Source organism: Hyperoodon ampullatus (assembly GCF_949752795.1).
Source record: "Hyperoodon ampullatus genome assembly, chromosome: 1".
NCBI lineage: Eukaryota > Metazoa > Chordata > Mammalia > Artiodactyla > Ziphiidae > Hyperoodon > Hyperoodon ampullatus.
Window position 1 is genome coordinate 12611035 of NC_136914.1, and position 21328 is coordinate 12632362.

At 39.7% G+C, this 21328-nt stretch overlaps 1 protein-coding gene across 1 annotated transcript in view; it reads left to right on the top strand.

Moving 5' to 3' along the window:
* The window catches only part of RNF150 (ring finger protein 150), a gene marked incomplete at both ends in the record, with an annotated part of 250070 nt that overhangs the window by 177798 nt on the left and 50944 nt on the right, over positions 1 to 21328 (top strand). The window lies entirely within an intron of this gene.

A 21328-nucleotide genomic window follows, 5' to 3' on the forward strand; every position in this document is an offset into this window, starting at 1 on the left:
GGATGGACCTAGAATCTGTCATACAGAGTGAAGTAAGCCAGAAAGAGAAAAACAAATATTGTACAACAACACATATATGTGGAATCTAGAAAAATGGTACAGATGAACCTATTTGTAGGGCAGGAATAGAGACGTAAATGTAGAGACCAGATATGTGGACACAGTGGGGGGAAGGGGAGTGTGGAACGAATTGGGAGATTAGGTTTGACATAAATACACTACCATGTGTAAAATAGTTAGCTAAGGGAACCTGCTGTATAGCACAGGGAGTGCAGCCCGGTGCTCTGTGATGACCTAGATGAGTGGGATGGGGGGTGGTGGGAGGGAGGTCCAAGAGGGAGGGGATATAGGTATACAGATAGCTGGTTCACTTTGTTGTGCAGCAGAAACTAACACAACAAATTGTAAATCAATTTTACTCCAGTAAAAGAAAAAAGAACTATATATAGGCTTACTTTAGCTCCATCATTCATACTGTATAAAATAGCTTGTTCAATTAGAGCTCTTTCATGAGTATATTTCATGTTACTGCATATAATTGCTGGAGGCTGCATAATATCTAAGTCACAGATGTACCACAGTGTAATTTACCAGGCCCCTGTTGTGGACCATTTGGCTGATTTCAGTTTTTAATTATGACAAATTACATTGCTTCAGCAGTATTTAAATTGTCATGATATATTATTCCAGATCTGCTTTTATAGTATATTTTTTAGAAATTTTAACGAAGACAAAAATAGCACGTTAGTACTTGTCACCAAAAAAAAAAAAAAAAAATACTTTGGGAAGTTTCATCTTATTTATGCTAACACTTGCCCTAGGCCAATTTAGTTTGGCCTCAGGCTCCTCCTTTTTACATCATCATTTGCTTCTCAGCTCATTTCTTGATTCTTTTTGCTTCAAGTTCCTCACTGTACATCTGCTTTTATTTCCTTCCTGTGGGCCCTGCTTTAAATACCAAATACATCGAGCATTACCAAACGCAGGTTGTAGTTGCTGTTTGATCTTAAACTAGACACACAGGCCTACTCTTTGAAGAGCTCATCCAGTTTTTCCATGTGGCTTTTAAAATCAAGATATTTATGCCTGTTGCTGGTTTCTGCCAGACAGTTTGCACTAATGGATGTTATCAAACAAAGGCACTGGCATTTGCTTTTTTGTTAGATAATTTCCTCTGGGGTATTATTAAGCCTTTGCTCCTATGAACTTCATAGTCTTTCTTACCAATTATTTCCAGGCTGACTCATCCACAGAATTCTTTGCATCTCCTTGGAGTAAAAACTGTTTCAAAAAATGTTCCAGCATATTCTTTCCTCTCTCACACTCTTTTTTTTTTTTTTTTTTTCAGTACGCAGGCCTCTCACTGCCGTGGCCTCTCCCGCTGCGGAGCACAGGCTCCGGACGCGCAGGCTCAGCGGCCATGGCTCACGGGCCCAGCCGCTCCGCGGCATGTGGGATCTTCCCGGACCGGGGCATGAACCCGCGTCCCCCGCATCAGCAGGTGGACTCTCAACCACTGCGCCACCAGGGAGGCCCTCTCACAATCTTTTCGGTGGCCTCCTAACTCCTGACATGCTGGGTGCCTCTCTTCTCTATGGTTGCCATTTAGGGTGTCTTTCCAAATCACCCAGGCTCATACCATGAGTTTTTCAAAAACATTCTCTTGATTGTGTCCCTTTTAAAGACACTTGCACAAATTAGGATGAATTAATAAGTGATTCTTCTTCTTTATTTGTAGTCATGGTGATGAATAAAGTTAAACTGTGCACATATTCATGTGCCATTTCTCCCCCATTGTTCTTTCTTTGTCAGGGTCCTTCTCTAGCCCTTGGAGGCAAGCTTCCCCATTGGGTGAGCCTGGACACCCGCGTTTCATGTGAGGGAGGGACCACAACAGCACATCTCAGGTCTAACTTTTGTGGTTTGGATTTGATCCTAATACACCACTAAGATATTTTCCAAGGAACTGTGGTTTTTGCCATAGCATACCTATGCCAAAACATACAACACACTGCGTTTTAGGGCTGTTTTTTGTGACTAAGATCTGTACTTGCGATGATGATTTTTAGCCACAAAAGATATCTTATTGAAGTTCTGTTGTCTTCTCTTGTCCAGAGAAGAAGTTGGACTCTCTGATTCTTCTTTGGCTTTTACCGTATGGTGTCCCCACTGTCCTTCAATGGTTATTCATCTCAAACTATTTACCCAGTTTCAAACGCCGTATCTCAGAAAGAGCGTGATCTCCTTGGGCAGAGCAAACGTCCTTGTTTGTTATTTTTTAAAAACAAAGCAGTGTACGCATCCTTTCTCTACATGTTTGTCATTTTTTAAAAACAAAGCAATGTATACATCCTTTCTCTACGTGTGTATACAATTCTTTCCTATCTCTAATTTATCACTAAAGCGTTATCACTAATTTGGGAAGATATTAGTTTCTACTACTGTCTTTTCCTTTGTTTGCAAACTCTCCCCACAATTTAGGAAAAAGTATGAAAGCTCCTTGGCAACAAGCAGGCCCTTGACATAACCTTTTTAGTAACTAAATGCTTTATTCCAAACAACAAACATTTCTTTGGTAGCAACTGTATACCAGGAATAGTGTGAAGTACCAGAAATGAAAAGATAAATGGCATGTTCCCTGCTGTAAAGGAAATCAGGCTAGTGAGGGAGAGATAGGAATTCAAATAGGTAATCACAATACAGAGTGACATATATGCAGCAATAATAGCAAAATGAATTAAAAATTTGGAGGAACTAATACCAGGCACAAGGAAGTTAAGAAAGGCTCCACAAAAAACAAAATAAATAAAAATAAAAAAGAAATGTCTTCATATTTTCTAACCATGGTTGTTTTTCCCATTATATCCTCATTATAGAAAATTTGTAAAGCGGATAAATATTTAATCATCTGCGTAACTCCCTCATATAGGGAACAACTGCTAACATTTTTATAATTTCCTTATATTTCCTATGCCTATTTTCTGCAAGTTTGAGATACTACTGTCAACATCAGTTAATACCCTGCTGTCTTTTAATATCCTGCTCATTTCACTTAACATTAAAAGAATTTGCTAGAGGGCTTCCCTGGTGGCGCAGTGGTTGAGAGTCCACCTGCTGATGCAGGGGACGCGGGTTCGTGCCCCGGTCCGGGAGGATCCCACATGCCGCGGAGCGGCTGGGCCCGTGAGCTATGGCCGCTGAGCCTGCGCGTCCGGAGCCTGTGCTCCGCAACAGGAGAGACCACAACAGTGAGAGGCCCATGTACCGAAAAAAAAAAAAAAAAGAATTTGCTAGAAATAGGACTAAGTTATTTGTTGCTCATTATGACCTTCCTTTGGCCTCTGACTCTGTAGGCAGAAGCTGATCAAAGTCTAGGTTGAATAAATCAACCAAAGACGCTGGGATGTTGGCTCTTAAGTCCGCAAGAATCAGGGTCTTGTGCTCGTTTCGGCAGCACATATACTAAAATTGGAACGATACAGAGAAGATTAGCATGGCCGCTGCGCAAGGATGACACGCAAATTCGTGAAGCATTCCTTGTTTCATGGGGTACAGGGCTCTAGTCTGGGGTGATGTAAGAATTCTGAGGATGAATAGTGGTGATGATTGTACAACAGTGTGAATGTACTTAATGCCACTGAACTGTACACTTATAAATGGTTAAGATGGTAAATTTTATATTATGTATATTTTACTTTACCACAATAAAAAATTAAAGGAAAAAAAAACCCAATGCAGCCAAAAATTAATTAATTATTTTTTTAAAAAAAGAATCCGGGTCTTTTCATGGGCCAGTCAGAATTGTCCTCTGGGGTAAAACCAGAATGTGTCCTAACTCGCCTTAGCTCATTCCATAGTAACCCATCGATGAGCTATTCAAATTGCATCATCCCCAGCCCCCTAGAGAGATAGAAAAGCAGTTTCTGACAGACAACAAAGTTTGGCTGGGTACTAATGGCCCCATGGAGGCAGCATGTCCTGCTGACTTATTATTGTCACAGTTGGATTACAGATAAAATCCTCTAATGCTCAAGTCATTGTCTTTGGTAGCCGTGCCTCCAACTTTTCACCAGTTCCTATACAAAATTCTCATGATTACAAATTAGCTCCTGTAGTTACGTTTTGTAAATAGTGCTTCTTGGGGGGAAACTATAGGAGGCAAGTGCTGTGGACACTGGCTGCCCTTTTAATCAGGACTTGGTGTGTATTTCGGAGCCGGGAGTCCAGGTCAGTGTGTGGCTCTGCAGGTCCATGGCTTGTTGGGCTCCGCCCTCTTCACAACAGGATTCAGTTTTGTCCTGAGCAAGCTTACCTGGTAGAGCATTCTGGAAGGTGGGGTGTGTGTGTGGTAAATATATATATAGCATAAAGTTGATCATTTTAACTGTTTTTACATTTATATTTCAGTGGCATAAAGTATATTCAAATTATTGTGCCACCATGAAGACTGTCCATTCATCTCCAAACTGAAACTCTGTAGCCATTAAACAATAACTCTCCATTCCCCCAGCGTGGAGTTTTGTGTGTGTGTGTGTTTTAATTTAGGCTTGATTTTTTATTAACAGAAGAAAATGTCAGTGAAGGAACTTAGTTTTTGTTTGTTTGTTTGTTTGTTTTTTGCGGTACGCGGGCCTCTCACTGTTGTGGCCTCTCCCGTTGCGGAGCACAGGCTCCGGACGCGCAGGCTCAGCGGCCATGGCTCACGGGCCCAGCCACTCCGCGGCATGTGGGATCCTACCGGACCGGGGCACGAACCCGCATCCCCTGCATCGGCAGGCGGACTCTCAACCACTGCGTCACCAGGGAAACGCCCAGGAACTTAGTTTTGATTCAAGAATCTAATTTAAGTTAGCTAGCTAAAAATTGATTTTTACATATTCAATTCGAAACCTGATAGTGAATGATAATTCTGTATATATCTGGTATTATTGTTATTGCTATTATTACAATACTAATATGATGTTACTCTTACCATCATTATTAGAACTGTTACTATTCCTATTACTATTCCTAACATCATTACCACCATCCGTTCTTTCCTGGCTTTCTGAAGTAGCCTTCTCACTGATCTCCCTGTTTCTACTCTTGCCCCTTAGTCATTCATTCTGATAAGTCTATTTTTAATTATCCAGCTAGATTGGCTGGACTCCGGGTACTTTTTTAGCGAGCACAAATTTAAACTCATTAAGTGTATCAGAAGTATGACTAAAAAAACTGTTTCTTTATGAAGATTAATTGAAATATACTTCAGTCCTTCTGTTTCTCTAAAATGTGTTTCTGTAACAAGGTAGATTCACAGAAAATTAAGAATGTGCACTATTTCATATTCACTCCTTACAAGAGAATTGAACTGGCTGGTGCAATTGCCACTGATTTTATCAGGAATACTGTAAGAAGCAATCTTAGGAAACTTGCCATTGTGGCTTTTGTTAGGATTTTCTACTCTGATTTCATCATGAGGACTCACCAGAGCAGTTCACATATGGAATACCTGCATTTCTCCTGAGCAAAGGAATGTTTTTATATTGTGGATACGAAACTGTGCTATTTTCCAGATTTTTTTTTTCTATGTTTGTTGATAGAAAGCCAACAGCCAAATCTGGAGCCCATTCCATAGCCAAAAGGGATTTTTTTTAAGCTTCATCCCTGACTCTGTTTTATGTCTCTATTCTTATTTTTCTTTCTTCTTTTGCTTTTATGGCATCTTTTTGGATATCTTTATCTCTTAAGGTCACCTTAAGTCGTTTCTAGAATAAACATTTTCCATGTGTTTAAAACTTTCACAATAATCATTTTTAATTGGTGTATAATATCCCCTAAGTCATAATTTATTTGACTCTTTTTGGACATTTATGTTGTTCCCCCTTCCATACCCACATACTTTTTTTTGCTATTATAAGTAGGGCTGTGATAAATTAGCTATGTGTGTGTAGACCTTAGTTACACTTTGGATCATTTCTTTGTTTCTAAGGCTACAAATTCAAATTGCCTAGTTACTTTCCAGAAAGTGGTACTGAAGGAGTTTTCCAGTCAGTCATATCTAAGAAGAATATTCCAAGCAAAGATAACTAGTGGTAACCTGGAATTGTCAGAATATAATGCACGTGTCAAGATAATGGTAGAGAGGTAGGATCAGATCATTTAGGACCTGAATGCCCAGCTGAGGAGCTGAGGTTATAGCCAAGTCCTGGGAGACCAGCTGATGGGTTCAGCTTGTGCTCTATACACAGCACACTGGCACATGTGGGACGTGGCTTAAAGTGATGTGAATGGAGTCAAGGGGACCAGTTAGGAGACTGTGGCAAAGTCAAGGCAAGAAATACTGGCAGCCTGACTTGGAGTGCTGGCATTGGGCATATAGGGAGAAGGATCTAGTCAGGAGAGATTCTGGAGGTAAACCTAGCATGAGTCAGCCATTTGGAATACTTGAAAATAGCTGCCCCTGTGAGATGGTGACTCATAGATACATCTATATTTCTTTGCAATTAAAACATTCTCATATCTTTCCATTTGGATTCTAAACAATAGAAAAAAATCCAGCGGTTAGCACACTGTTATTCAAAAACTGTAACAGAAGAAACAGATTTCAAACGCTGGAACAGATTTTCTTTCTCACTCAAAAAAAAAAAAAAAAAAGGAAAAAACTTGAAGACCAGCTTTGGCTTATCTTTTTAAAACTTTCTTCTGAGTTATTCATCCCAAAACAATCCCATAACTGGGTCATTTAGTCAGAGTTCCATTTTAGATAGACAATTGTTGGATTCTATATGTAAATGCTATGCTACCTTTCCTCTTTCTCATCTCTCTGTTTTAGAAATGAGGCTAAATTTCAATTGTATCTGTGTAAGAGATCTCTTTAGTAATTCAGGACATAGAATATATCATACTGTTTCTTTTTTCTTTCTTCTTTGAAACTTGAGTCTACATTTTTACAAAGATCAGAACATGACTAACCACACTGGTGCTGAAAGAGATGAAATGGAGATTTAACACAATAATATGCCAGACTGAAAAGAGAAAACAGAATAAATAGTTACTGTTAAAGTACAGAAAAAATTAATAGAGAAGGACAAATAAAGCTTGTATGTGCAAATCGGGGCAATACATACCCTAATTTGCAAAGGAATTTCTAATGACATTCCAGTTAGAGAGATACTAAAAGGGATAGGCCTGGAGATTTGGAAAAGGAATTTTTTGAAGGCTGTTGAAAAGTCAAAGCCTAGATTTGGTCTTCTAATTCAATGAATTCAGTGGAGGTCTGTTAGATACCACGTATCTACAGTTGACAAGAGGCTTATACGTCATCTTTGTCCATCTACCCAAATAACCAGCTACTTTCCTTTCTCATTTGATGTGACTGATGTATGTATACTTTTAACATGGACCTACTTACTGACCCCTCAGATCCATTAACAATGGATCCATTAACAATCCATTAACTCCTGTCCGTAAGGACAGGTGACATTTTCCTCTACAAGAGAAGCAGCTCTGGTAGAGATCTAGTAAAAAGGTACATGGCAAACAGAAGAGGGATCCATTTGTAAAGCTTTCTGAACAAACACGAATCCTAAGCCTTCCAGAGTGACTTGCCTGCCAAGGACCAGCCTCCTTAAAATCAAATTACTAAGATTTACGGACCTAATATAGGTGAGAGCACCGTGCCTACATGACAAGTGCGTTACCACCAGTGGCTTGCATCAGATGGGCCTCTCTCTCTGCTTATTCACTGTGTCCCAGAGAGTTTCCTTGTTCCCATTGGATGCTTCCAACCAAACCCATGCACCGGGGCAGTTCACAGCCTCCCAGGATCCAGGTCTTGGGTCCTTTAACGATGACTGAAGGCAACATCACAGTTGGACTCTGATATTCATCAGTGAACTTAGGGGCTCTCATTCACTCTCCCTACCAGACACAACATGATCATAATAAAGAACATAACATAAAGAAGAATTATAACCTGATGTAGAAATGAATATCATTTTAATATTTGAAAACTTCAAACATCACGAGTTTTATGGAAAGCCCAATAAAAGACACTAGCCCCTTAAGGTTTCTAAGCCCAGGACCCATCTAATTTTAAGATGAGTCAAATGAACTGAATGTCTGTGTGAACAGAAGATTCCAACCTCTTTACGGGTAAAAAAAAAATTTACAAAACACTCTAATGTGATCAGGATTCCGACTCTGAGCCTTATAACTTGCGAAGTGGAAAACGAAGGGATGCTTTCTAGCCAGGCAGAAATGGTCTGTCCTAACTTTACCCTGTTGTGCCTGTTACATACGCTTGATTAGGAACAGATTTTTTTCCAAGTTCCTTTTTTTAAAAAAGTGGTGAACATTGGCTGATTTTCATAAGATTTGACTTACTCTTTCATGCCCATGTTACGCAAATTGGATTATTGGTCATTCTTTTCTCTGCCGTTTTATATTTTTAAAATAACTATGAGTGTTTCATTGCTAATTGTAAGAAATTTTGAAAATGGTGAAAAGCATAAAGAAGTAAGGAAGAATAATAATCTCACCACCCAGAAATAATCATTATTAATATTAGTATATTTAATTTTTATGATGTACGTATATATATAAGCATCCCATGTATGTTGTTAAACATTGTAGAGTCAGGCCATTAATATAACTTTTATTCTACTTTCTCATCTAATATTAAAAAGTAAGCATTTTCCAGTAACTTTAGAAATTATCTTAAAATATTTTAGTGGTTGCATAATGGTCCATTATTGGAGTTTCTTTAACTGTCCCCCCTATTATACAACATTTAAATTGCGTCCAGTTTTCATCATTATAAAATCATGATCTCAATTGTTTTGTTTTCTTTTTCTGTGTTTATCGCTTAGGATATGTTCCTAAAAGTCAACTTCCTGCGTCAAAAATGCTTTCCAAAAGATCTTGATAAGTTTTGTCTAACTGCTTTCCTGAAAGGTGGTAATGATTTACACCCCATACTAGCAGGATGTGCTTGCATTAGTGTTTTCTTGGAACCAAGAAGTAGTACCATTTTTAACCATCTTTCTCATCTAGTAGCCAAATACAAAGGTAGCACTTAGCTTTAATTCCCATGTCTTTGATTTCTCTGAGATATTATTCTTGATTAACCTAAGCTCTTCACATGTCGCATCTGTCAACGAAAAATTTTCACAAAGTGAGAGTTGTGAGTTCAGTTTTATTTGGGGCTTAATGAGGACTCTAGCCCAGGGGACAGCCTCAGATACCTCTAGGGAACTGTTCCAAAGAAGTGGAAGGGGGAGGTTAGAATATATGTGATTTTGGTGAAGGGAGATACGTGCAATCAAGCACACATTTTGGAAGAAGGTTGCTGCTGGTCACAAGAAGGTGGCTGCTAGCCACGAGGAGCAGATGTCTCCATTAATGATTTTAGTGCTTTTCTAGATATGAGAAGATGCAAGGAATTGGGCTCATTGAATCTTCTCCTGAAAATATCTAACTGTCTGAAGGCCTGTTCTGCCAGTTTTTCCCAGAGCACAGAGTGCCTCATTCCTGGTCTCCACCCCAAACTCCTTTCAGGGTTTGTTGAAGGTCAGCAAGTAGCTAGTGACTTCATTCTTTCAGAACCAGATGGCAAGCAACAATTTTGAGTTGGCATATCTACTGTAAATGTAAATCGTCATTGATGGTAAGATGCTTCCTGATTTCAGAGATGTTAAAATGGGGGAGGAAAATGATACGGCATAGAACTGATAAAATGTGGTATTAACTATTTTTAACATTTTGTTTTCATGTTTTGGTAAATAGTGTTTTTTCTCATTTAAATATTTTTGTTTTTTATGATGCTTTTGGATTAATAGAAAAAAGTTATAAAATTTATGAATTTTTATCTCCTCTTCTTTCATCTTTCTTTACCCCCCCCAAAAAAATAATAATAAAACAACTGAGCAATTAACTGCATTTTTCAAATTTCTCTGAAATTTATGTTGATATAGGCATCCCACTCAATAGTCATTATTTACGAAAACTGTTATTTTAAAAACTCATTTTTTCAGGAACGTAATTTTACATACTCTGCCAGATTAAGTTATATAGTGTGGTGGGAGTTTAAAGTGGCACCACTGCTTTGGAAATTTGTGAGTTTCTACTGAAGTTAAACATATACTATCCTCTAACCTAGCAAATTCACTCTTGGATATATACCCAAGAGAAGTGAATGCATACATTCACAGAAAGACTTGTACAAGAATGGTCATCATAGCACATTTGTTCATAATAGCCAAAAAATAACCCCAAGGTCTAACAAGAGAAAAATCTGTAAATCAGTTGGGGTACAGTCATACACTGGAATACTACTCAGAAATAAAAAAACCAGCGATCGATGTACATGAAAGCACAGATGAATCTGAAAAAACTTATGTTGAACCAAAGAAGCCAGGCAAAAAGAATAGATACTTTATGATTCCATTTATGTGAAATTCAATCACAAGCAAAGCTAATCTTTGGTGACAGAAGTCCTAATGACGGATTCATGGCAGGGAGTGGATATCGTCTGGACAGGAGCAGGAGAGAGCTCTCTGGGGTGATGGAAACAATGTATATCTTCATCTGGGTAGTGTGTACATAAATGTATACCTACTTAGAAATCATCCAGCTTACTTAAGATACGGTATATGCATTTAAAATAATGAAAGAAAATTTTACAGTACCAAAGAAACTACATTGTGGACTTAAAGAAAAATGTTCACTTTGTTCACATTAGTCAAAATTATATAAAATTTAAGTTCAGAGTTTGTTGATGGTGCATTCTAACCATTTTTCTTTGATTACTTTGGATTTTTGTGTATGAACTGCCAAAAATTAGCTATCACTTCATCTAGGGGATTAAAGGAAGGAAACATGAAAGAAGATGTGGCAGCATTGATAAATGTCTGATGTGTTATTTTCTGTTATATTTTCAACAGAGCAAATGCCACCTTCAGAAGGATGTCTTGAACTCTAATAACCTTGTTAAATGTGACATTCTGACTTCAAATGTCCTGATCCCCATTTATATTCATCAACTAGACACTTGGGACAAATGCCAACCAGCTCTGCTACCCCAGCCAGACAATATAATTAGACCAGGGTCAAGTTTTAAGCACAGAACTTCCCTCTGCCAGAACCCAAAGGAATGAGACACTCTATAAGAAGACAATTCTGCAATTCCCTCAGAACTTGCATTCCAAAAGGATTGATTTCTTCCAGTTGCTAAAAAAGAAACTGAGTTCCATAGCAAGAGGATCTGATGCAGCTTCTTAGTTCTTTAAGTTTTTTTGGTTTTTCTTTAATGCTACTTAAACCCAATACTATGGACAAATGGCTGAAATAACTGGCCATTTATTATAATACTTTGAAAAGCATTCTACTGTTTACAAAGCTCTTTTACATATACGGTCTCATTTGCATCTCACGGTAGCCTATAATAGAGTTAGGGCAGAGACCATTAACACCTCTTTATTTAACTAAAAGAAAACCTTAACTCATAGGGTCATAGGGTCCAAAGCACAGGGAGGTTTCTGACTTCTAGACCAGTACGCTTTCCAAGGTCCTGGTACCACTGCTAGCCTATTGACACCTTAGCCCCACCCTTCCCCTGCCCCATGAGGGTGCTCTGCCATACACTCAACTCTCTGGGGCTCTAGTTTTGGCTAAAAGTCTGCCCCAGAAACCCCTATCTCACTCTAAGCCAACGTCTAAGAACCCCCAAGGAATCCAGATCAACTCTAGCCCAGCTTTAAGGGATTTGCCTTCTCCACAATGATTCCAATCTTGTTATCCTGGGCCTGAAAACAGACCAGCCTTTTTCACAGAAGGGCAGTGTTTGTACTACTGAAGTGAGCCATAATTTACTTTATTGCATTCTTTTATTTTCCCCTTCATCAGGTAAAACTGCTAGCATAGCAGATTAGCTTGCCAAAAGAAAGCAATTGTATTTATAACGACAGCCATGATATGGTTACAACTGGTTCTGTGTGACAGCTCTTTTTCCCTTTCCTTTTCCTCTTTCTCCTTTTTTTAAAAATGATGTTTACATAACCTAAATAGGGAGCATCGGGGATAAATGCAGCTTCTCAAAATTGGTCCAAACATTTCAGACCAAACCCAATAGCAGAGTCAGCCCTACAGAGAGGCACTGGGCTGGTTGGGCAGAGTTTCTGGTAGGGAGAGGCTGGTGTCTGCTTAACTGACCTCCCAACATTGCATGACCACTGCATGGCCACCCCTGCAAGGACTTTCTGTATAGGAGACATAGGAAGATGAGACACCATGGAAGGAAGTAACTTGATGGTGAGAAGTTCATGATCACAAAGAATGAGGGAAAGTCTGGCTCAGGTCCATGTGTTTTTCAAAGTTCTCATTGAATTGACCTGATTTTAGGAGCAAGGGTGGAGTGAAATCCTATGTAAGAAAATCAATGAGGGCACTTTAGATTTCCTTCCTCTGGGTAGGAATGAAGTACATTTCTCCTAAGCAATATTCATGACACTGTCTGGGCTCCATTGACATTCTGTAAGTGTCATCACCAATGCCATTTTGGTCATTCTAACCGAGTAATGCCTGTGCCCAGATCCATAAATCGATATTCTCGAAATGAGATTTGCATGGAAGGAATGGCCCAGTGTGATGTCTACCAGACAGTCTCTGGGCAGAGCATGGGCTCACCAACCCCATAATGTCCTCACTAGGCCCCCAGAAGAAAGCAGAATTCTTTCATAATTTAGAGTCCATAAAAGTTAAGGAAAGTGCTTCCAGAGTAACCTCTACCATAGAAAACTCACTTGCAAGGAATAGGAGCTAAATTGCTGTTAATTAAATAATGACACTTTAGCTTCTTATTTTCCAGGTAATTTTTTTGTAGTTTTTTTCTTAACAACCTAAATTTATTCTCACTTTGAAGACATAAGTCTAAAGTGAAATCTTTTTTTTTAACCGGATCAAAAGAGTTGTGCATTTCAAAATTGATTCCACTCTGTCATATTGCCTAACCAGATCAATTTACAATCCCACCAAAAGTATATAAGACTGTTTACACCATTGCCAACATGAGCAGTGATTGAATTTTAAAATAAATTCCAATTATGAACAAGAGTGATCTTCTTTAATTTCCATTTTTCCGATTTTAGTTAGGAAATATTTTTACAAGTGTTTTGCCACATTTATCTGAAGTCTTGAAATGAGTTTGGGCAAAAAAATTAGCAAGAAATATTTTTTACCAACAGTATAATTGTCTATTATTGAAAATGTATTAGAACAAACAAAATAATTTTTAAGTTGTCTGGACATAAGATCAACAATCAATGGTTATCAGTTCATTGGAATGACATTAGCTAAGCAGTAACAAACCTTTGTCCCTTTCTTTTTTTCTTTCCTTTCTTTTTCTTTTTACCTTTGTACCCCCTTCACCCATTTCTCCCACTCCTCATCCCACACCTCTGGCAACCACCAACCTGTTCTCTGTATCTATGAGCTTGTGTATGTTTGTTTCTTCGTTTTTAGATTTCACATATAAGAGAGATCATATAGTATTTGTCTTTCCCTGTCTGACTTATCCACTTAACATAATATCCTCAAGATCCATTCATGTTGTCACAAATGGCAAGATTTCACCCTTTTTTATGGCTGAATAATATTTCATTGTGTATATATACCACAATTTCTTTATCCATACTGTTCTAATTACTATAGCTTTGTAATATAATTTGAAATCAGGGCATGTGATGCCTCCAGCTTTGTTCTTCTTTCTCAAGGTTTCTTTGGCGTTTGGGAGGGGAGGGTTGGTGGTTTCATACAAATTTTAAGATTATTTGTTCCATTTCTTTGAAAAATGCCATTGGAATTTTGATAGGGATTACATTGAATCTGTAAATTGCTCTGGGTAGTATGAATATTTGAATAATACTGATTCTTCTAATCCATGAGCATGGACTATCTCTCCATTTATTTGTGTCTTCTTCAGTTTCTTTCAGTAATGTCTTATAGTTTTCAATATGCAGTCTTTCACCTCCTTGGTTAAATCTATTCCTAGGTATTTTATTCTCTTTAATACAATTGTAAATGGGATAGTTTTCTTAATTTCTCTAATAGTTTGTTATTCATGTATAAAAATGCAACAGATTTTTGAGTATTGATTTTGTATCCTGCAACTTTACTGAATTCATGTATTCTAACAGTTTTTTGAAGCAGTCTTTAGGGTTTTCTATATATAATATGTCATCTGCAAATAGTGACAGTTTTACTTCTTCCTTTCCAATTTGGAGGCCTTTTATTTCTTTTTCTTGTCTAAGTGCTCTGGTTAGTACTTCCAATACTATGTTGAATAAAAGTGGCTAAAGTGGACATCCTTTCAGCTTTTCACCATTGAATATGATATTAGCTGTGAGTTTGTCATATCTGGCCTTCATTATGTTGAGATACTTTCCCCCCATACCTGCTTTATTGAGAGTTTTTATCATAAATGTTGAATTTTGTCAAATGCTTTTTCTGCATCTATTGAGACGATTATTTGACTTTTATCCTTCATTTTGTTAATATGGTGTAATTGTAGATGTTGAGCCATACTTGCATCCCTGGAATAAATCCCACTTGATCATAATATGTGATCTCTATAATGTATTGTTTAATTCACTTTGCTAATATTTTGTTGAGGATTTTTGCACCTATGTTTATCAGGGATACTGGCCGTATCTTCTTTTCTTGTGAGGTCCTTGTCTAGTTTGGGTATCAGGGTAATGCTGGCCTTATAAAATGAGTTTGGAAGAGTTCCCTCCGCTTTTATCTTTTGGAAGAATTTGAGAAGAATTGGTGTTAGTTCTTCTTTGAATGTTTGGTAGAATGCACCAGTGAAGGTATCTGGTCCTGAACTTTTACTTGTTGAAGGTTTTTGATTACTGATTCAATCTCCTTACTAGTAATTGGTCTGTTCAGATTTTCTATTTCGTCATGACTTAGTCTTGGTAGGTTGTACGTTTCTAGAAATTTATCCATTTCTTCTAGGTTGTCCAACTTGTTGGCATATAGTTGTTTATAATAGTCTCTTATGGTCATTTGTACTTCTGTGGTTATCAATGATAACATCTCCTCTTGCACTTCTGATTTCATTTATTTGGGTCCTCTCTCTTTTTTTCTTCGTGAGTCTAGCTAAGGACTTGTAAATTTAGTTTATCTTTTCAAAGAACCAGCTCTTAGTTTCATTGATCTTCTCTGTTGTCTTTTTAGCATCTATTTCATTTATTTCTGCTCTAACCTTGTTATTTCTCTCCTTTTACTAACTTTGGGCTCCATTTGTTCTTCTTTGTGTCCGTTGTCCTTTACCCGTGATAAAAACCCTCTGTTGGGTTATCACAGACTATTACTTAAGAGGGTTGTCAGTTGAAGGACATTGTCATGAAACATAGAAGGGACAACCGAGCCACAGGTAACTTAAATTACTTGCCAAAGATCACAAAACTAAGGAGGGGTCTTCAAACCCTGAAAGCAGAGCCCATACTCAGCTGCTGCAACATATGTGAGAAAACAAAATAAGAAGAAAAAGAAAAGAAACCGACTCTCCTTGGCAGTTTGGAGAAAAGAGGTGGGATGTTCAGGGAAGAGAGGGGACCTCTGAGCTGTGACTTGAATTATGAGCAAGATTTGCTGCACCAAAAAAAAAGTTTTTTAATTGAGAAGGACCCTCCAGGGTTATGGTGAGAATGTGAAGTAAACATGGGGGTGGAGCAGAAGATGTGACAAGGACCAGATTGGGTGAGCCTTCTTTGTGTGCTGTGACTTTGTGTTGTAGGCAGTGGGAAGCAGCTGAAGCATTTCACATGTGGGGAGTGATATCATCTTTGTATTTTAGAAAGCTAAGGCAGGAAAGAGAAACCAGACCAGGTTGGGAAGAGCCTTGAAGAAAACTGGGTATTTCTTTCTGTGATACTTCATGATAGAGATTTGAAAATTTGTGCAAAGGTAATGGAGCTGCCAACTAACATTTACCAGATTTATTGGGCAGTGGAGAGTGGGGGAGGACAAAGCATTTCGAGGCCAGTGTTACCATCTTCCCAAATAAAGCAAGCAGACTGATGGCTAAGGTAGGCCTGATGAGGCCAATATTTGACAGCTTTTCCTTCTGTATCCAAATGAATACACTTAAGGCAGGTGACTTTTCCTCTGGTTTTGCTCAATTCCCAACCTCTGTAACTAAGGCACTGCCCCCTTGAAGCTGGAGCACAAAAATACATTGGGGTGCTTCCCTGGTGGTGCAGTGGTTGAGACTCTGCCTGCCAATGCAGGGGACACGGGTTCGAGCCCTGGTCCAGGAAGATCCCACATGCCACAGAGCAACTAAGCCCATGTGCCACAACTACTGAGCCTGCGCTCTAGAGCCTGTGAGCCACAACAAAGACCCAACGCAGCCATAAATAAATAAACAAACAAACAAACAAACAAAGTTACCACAACTCCCCCTGTCTTGCTCATGACAGTTCAGTGTGGGAAGGAAGGACGTGGAGTGTAGATTTGGGTACAAACACTGACAGTAGGACTGGGTTTGAGTCCCAGGTCTGCAGTTTACTAGCTCTTTGGATAATTTAATTTACTTTAACCAGCTTCAGCTTCCTCCTCCATAAAATGGGAATAATAATTTCTACCTTATAGGGCTGTCGTGAATGAATAATGTATGTAACGTGCTTGGTACATAGCAGGCATTTGATAACCAGTAGATATTGTTTATTAATTAAATTCTGTTTATTAATTAAACACTGACTCTTAAATCATTGACAACTTTGCAAATAAGATTCAGAAGCTCTGAAGAAACATTTTGACTCCCCATAGAAGCACTGGATAGATCTTACCTAAACATGTTGCCTAGGAGAATGGGATTCTTTGGTCCCTGAGTGACTCACGTTCTTTGAGCACTATTTCATCAAGGGGAATGAAACAGCTTGCATTGGTGCCAAAAGGAAAGCCCCAGGATCCTAATCTCCGTGGGAGGGTAGCAGGGTCTAAGAAAGCCTGCAAAAGTAAATGAGATAGAAAGGCCAGAACAGTCCCCTTCTGCCTCCCAGTGGGAAAACCTGTCATTTAATTAAGGGGGGAGTCACACATATAGGTGAAAGGACAATAGAAAGCAAGAATGATATCGCTTATATGTGAAATCTAAAAAATAGGTACCAGTGAACTTTTTTTTTTTGTGGTACGCGGGCCTGTCACTGCTGTGGCCTCTCCCGTTGCAGTGCACAGGCTCCGGACGCGCAGGCTCAGTGGCCATGGCTCACGGGCCTAGCCGTGCCACGGCATGTGGGATCTTCCCGGACCGGGGCATGAACCCATGTACCCTGCATCGGCAGGCGGACTCTCAACCACTGCGCCACCAGGGAAGCCCACCAAGGAACTTATTTACAAAACAGAAGTAGAGTCACAGATGTAGAAAACAAACTTATGTTTACCAGGGGGGAAGGAGGAAAGGGATAAATTGGGAGAGTGGGGTTGACATATACACACTGTTATATATAAAATAGATAACTAATAAGAACCTACTGTATAGCACAGGGAACTCTACTCAATACTCTGTAATGACCTATGTGGGAAAAAGAGTCTAAAAAAAGAATGAATAAGTATATGTATAAATGATTCACTTTGCTGTATACCTGAAACTAACACAATGTTGTAAATCAACTATACTTCAATTAAAAATTTTTTTAATTTAAAAATAAGTAAATAAATAAGAATCCAAAGATGTGGAAACAAGTTTAGCAGGGGTTTGTCATTCCTGCCCCCCAAATGGGAAATTATTATATTATTCATAATCATCTCAGCATTATGATGCAGTTGTTGGCATCATCTTTGTCGGGGGTTTGAAGAACTCTTTGTAAAAGGTATGCTTCCCTTTGGTGAATAAGAAAGGAGAAGAGTTTTGGTCAACCCTCGGTTGTATTTCCAGCTTGTCAGGATCGTTAGGAGATAGACTGTCTCATCCCGTCGTTCCTCTGTATGTACTTTCTCATGCAGCCTTTGTTAAAACATGGGAAGGGGACAGTGCCCTGCTGCAAATCGTACAAATAGAACAAGTGCGATAGACTTTGCCCTAGAGATGTTTGTTGAACTGTTGGTGCATTTCACTAAACTCCAGATTCTTTCCCTGTTCCTTTATTTATTTATAGTCTAGTGACTTTTATTTTTCTTTCCATATGGGAGGGAAAAAATTGTTTGCAATCCCAATTATAAGGAAGTAGTCTTCCTATTTGGTCAACAAAAGAAATATGGTATTAGGAATCATTGAATGTTAGTTAAGAGCCAACATGATCCCCCTGGGTATCATTTTAGCACTGTTTTTGTTGTCCTTAGTTCTCCCTTTGATTTTTTTTTTAATTTACAGTTACTTGCTTTCAGCATTAGAAAGTTTAGAGTAGAAATCAGAGTGATGACCTAATATCTAAGAACAAGATATAATAGTGGTATTAATAAGATGAATGATAGCTTACAGTTAAGGATGATCGGGACTTACAGTTTCAGCTTCATGGACATTATTTATTCCCTCTCTCTCATACACACACACACACACACACACACACACACACACACACACACACACAGACTCAATCACTGGCAAACTCCATACCTATAAGACAAAATTTCACAGATGAGGAATGAAGTCTTGGAGAGCTAATCCTTGCCTAGGATCCCACAGCCAGAAAACGATGGATCCAGAAGGGTGGCTCTTCAATGGCCTTTTCAGTTGTAGTTCCCAGGGAACCACTGAAGCGCTGTGATTCCGCCTTGAAGGAAAGGACCTTGTCTTATTCATCTTGGTGCCCAGCTCCTCGTGAAAAACAGAATGGAACAAGGGGGTGACGTAACTAGCACTTTTCTGGGGGAAGATAAATCTGGCAAAGATGAGTGGGATGAAAAGAACAGGGAAAGACTGGTGACGTGGAGGGCAGTTTAGATGTTAGCACAACAAGACAGAAAAAGAGTTATGAGATCATGAATGAGGGAGTGGCATGGCAAAGAGAAAATAGGCAATGAAGGTAGAAGAGATTTAGGAAGAATGAGTCCGTGGGACTTGATGGCCATGTGCAGGCAGTGAGGAGTGCCAGGCCTTTTGAGAAATATCCATTCATGTAGCACATATTTCTGGAGCATCCTGTGTGTGCCAAGATCTAGTCTAGTTGCTGGGGATCTAACAGTGAATTAGGTAAATGAAGATTTTGCTCTCATAGAGCTTATATTCTCGTTGGAGGATGTACCAGTCAGAGTTCTCCAGACAGCCACTGTATCCCACTATATATTCTTAAGGAATTAGCTTATGTGATGATAGGGGCTGGCAAGCCTGAAATCTGTAGGGCAGGTCTACAGGCTGGAAACGCTGAGCAGGGGCTGATGCTGCCATCTTGAGGCGGAGTTTTTTCTTCCTCAGGGGAACCAGATTTGCTGTTAAGGCTCTTCAACTGATTGGATCAGGCCCACCCAGATTATTTAGAATAATCTCCTTTATTTAAAGTCAACAGACTGTAGATATGAATCCCATCTGCAGACTACCCTAAATTAGTGTTTGATTGAATAACTGGTACTATAGTCTAGCCAAGTTGCCACATGAAACTAACCATCCCAGAGGAGATGTAAGAATGACCAGTGCAGACAGAGAAGTCACTCAGGGTATAAGAGTAAGTACCAGCTTCTGTGCGTGGGAGACTCAGGGAAGCCTCCTCTGCAGGAATAGATGTATCTTCATCTTACACATGAGGCAGAGGAGACATGGGAATGTTAAGTGACTTATTTAGGCTAAAACAGCTAATGATTGGCCCTGCTGTCTTTCTGACTTCCAGTACATGTGCAGGAAACACAACAGAGTCTGCCTCCCAGGAAAGGTCAAAGGGACCAGAATGACTTTCTTTTCCCCAGAAGGAACACCAGTGAGTGAGAAAATCTAGATTAGGCACTTGTTTTCTGAACGTAGAGCCTGAACACAGAGAGGCCGATTATTGCTTTGGGGTAGGGGTGCAGGGGGACCCTTGAGCCAGCATCAGCCCCTCCCTCCTGCTGCTGCACTGGGACTGGCCTTCTTCCTGTGGCCAGGTCAGGGCTTTTGTACAAGCCAGTCATTCTGCCTAGAAGACGTCCTCTCCTCCCCTTCCTGTGGACAATGTCTGTGTAGCCCTCCGGGGTCTGAGCTTCGGCACCTCGTCAGGGAAACTTTCTCTATGTACCCAAACTAGGATGCATCTCCCAGTTACAAGCCCCCTACCAAGTCCATGTTCTGCTAATGTGTACTTAGCGCTGTTGTCGTGAAGCAGTTTATTTCTGTTTTTTTAGTGTCTGCCTCTCCGATTATACTCCCAAAGAGAAGGAGACAAATCACTATCGTGCTGATTCCCAGTGAGCAGCACAGTTCTTGGCAGATATTCCTTCACGTGGATGCACGGCTAAAGGAATGAATGGATGTGATATACTTACTTGTAAGCCGTAAATCTGTAGGGCATCCTAAACAAAGACCTGGAAACACACGACACATCCAGGTTGCTCCTTTCCTTCTCCTAACCCCCAATCTGATCACGTCCTGTACACAGCTCAGGCTGTCCTTGGGACATGGATTCTTCTCCATGTCAGTTTCAGAAGTGGCACTTCTTGGCCTCTTCACTGATTTGAGGGGTCCTTTGTACGCATTGGAACCTCAAGCCTTCTAAGGCAAAGACAACTGGTAGAACTCTTAGCACAATAAAAATGAGAGTGAGGGAAGAGAGTGCAAGGGTTCTAGGAATCGTGCAGCATGGATGGCGTGTCCTAAGGATGCCCTCATACTCGACAGATGGTTCTCTCTCTTCTTGCCCCAGGCGGGAAATTCTGACTGCTTCTGCCCATGGTCTGGAGTCGTGTGCGTGAGAAGACAAGCTTCTGATTCAAGCAGCCCCTGATATCTCTGAGTGGGCTCTTGTGAGCCACGTTGAGAGGAAGTTCAGTCAGGACTCCCCACCCCTGCACCTACTAAATGCCCCCCTTATCCTGTCACTCAGAGGAAGGCTCCAGAGGGCTGGCGCATGCGGCTGGCGATGGAGTTGAGTGCATCAGCTGTACAAACAGTAAAGCTTTCGGTACCTGTCACTCTGGCTTCTGATGTGACAGCCACCAGCCACATCAACTTAAAACATCACTTGTGCTGTGAAATGCTTGCAGGAGCTCTTCTTCCCTTTTGTGTGAGACCCCAAATATCTACAGAAATGAGGCCTTATTTTGCAGTTTTCTTCTGACTGTAGGAAAAGAAATATGGGATTGATTTAAAAGTAGCAACTCTCAGGTTATCCTGCAAGGTCTGTGCAAATTTCCCCACTTGCCTTCTTTCCATTCAAGA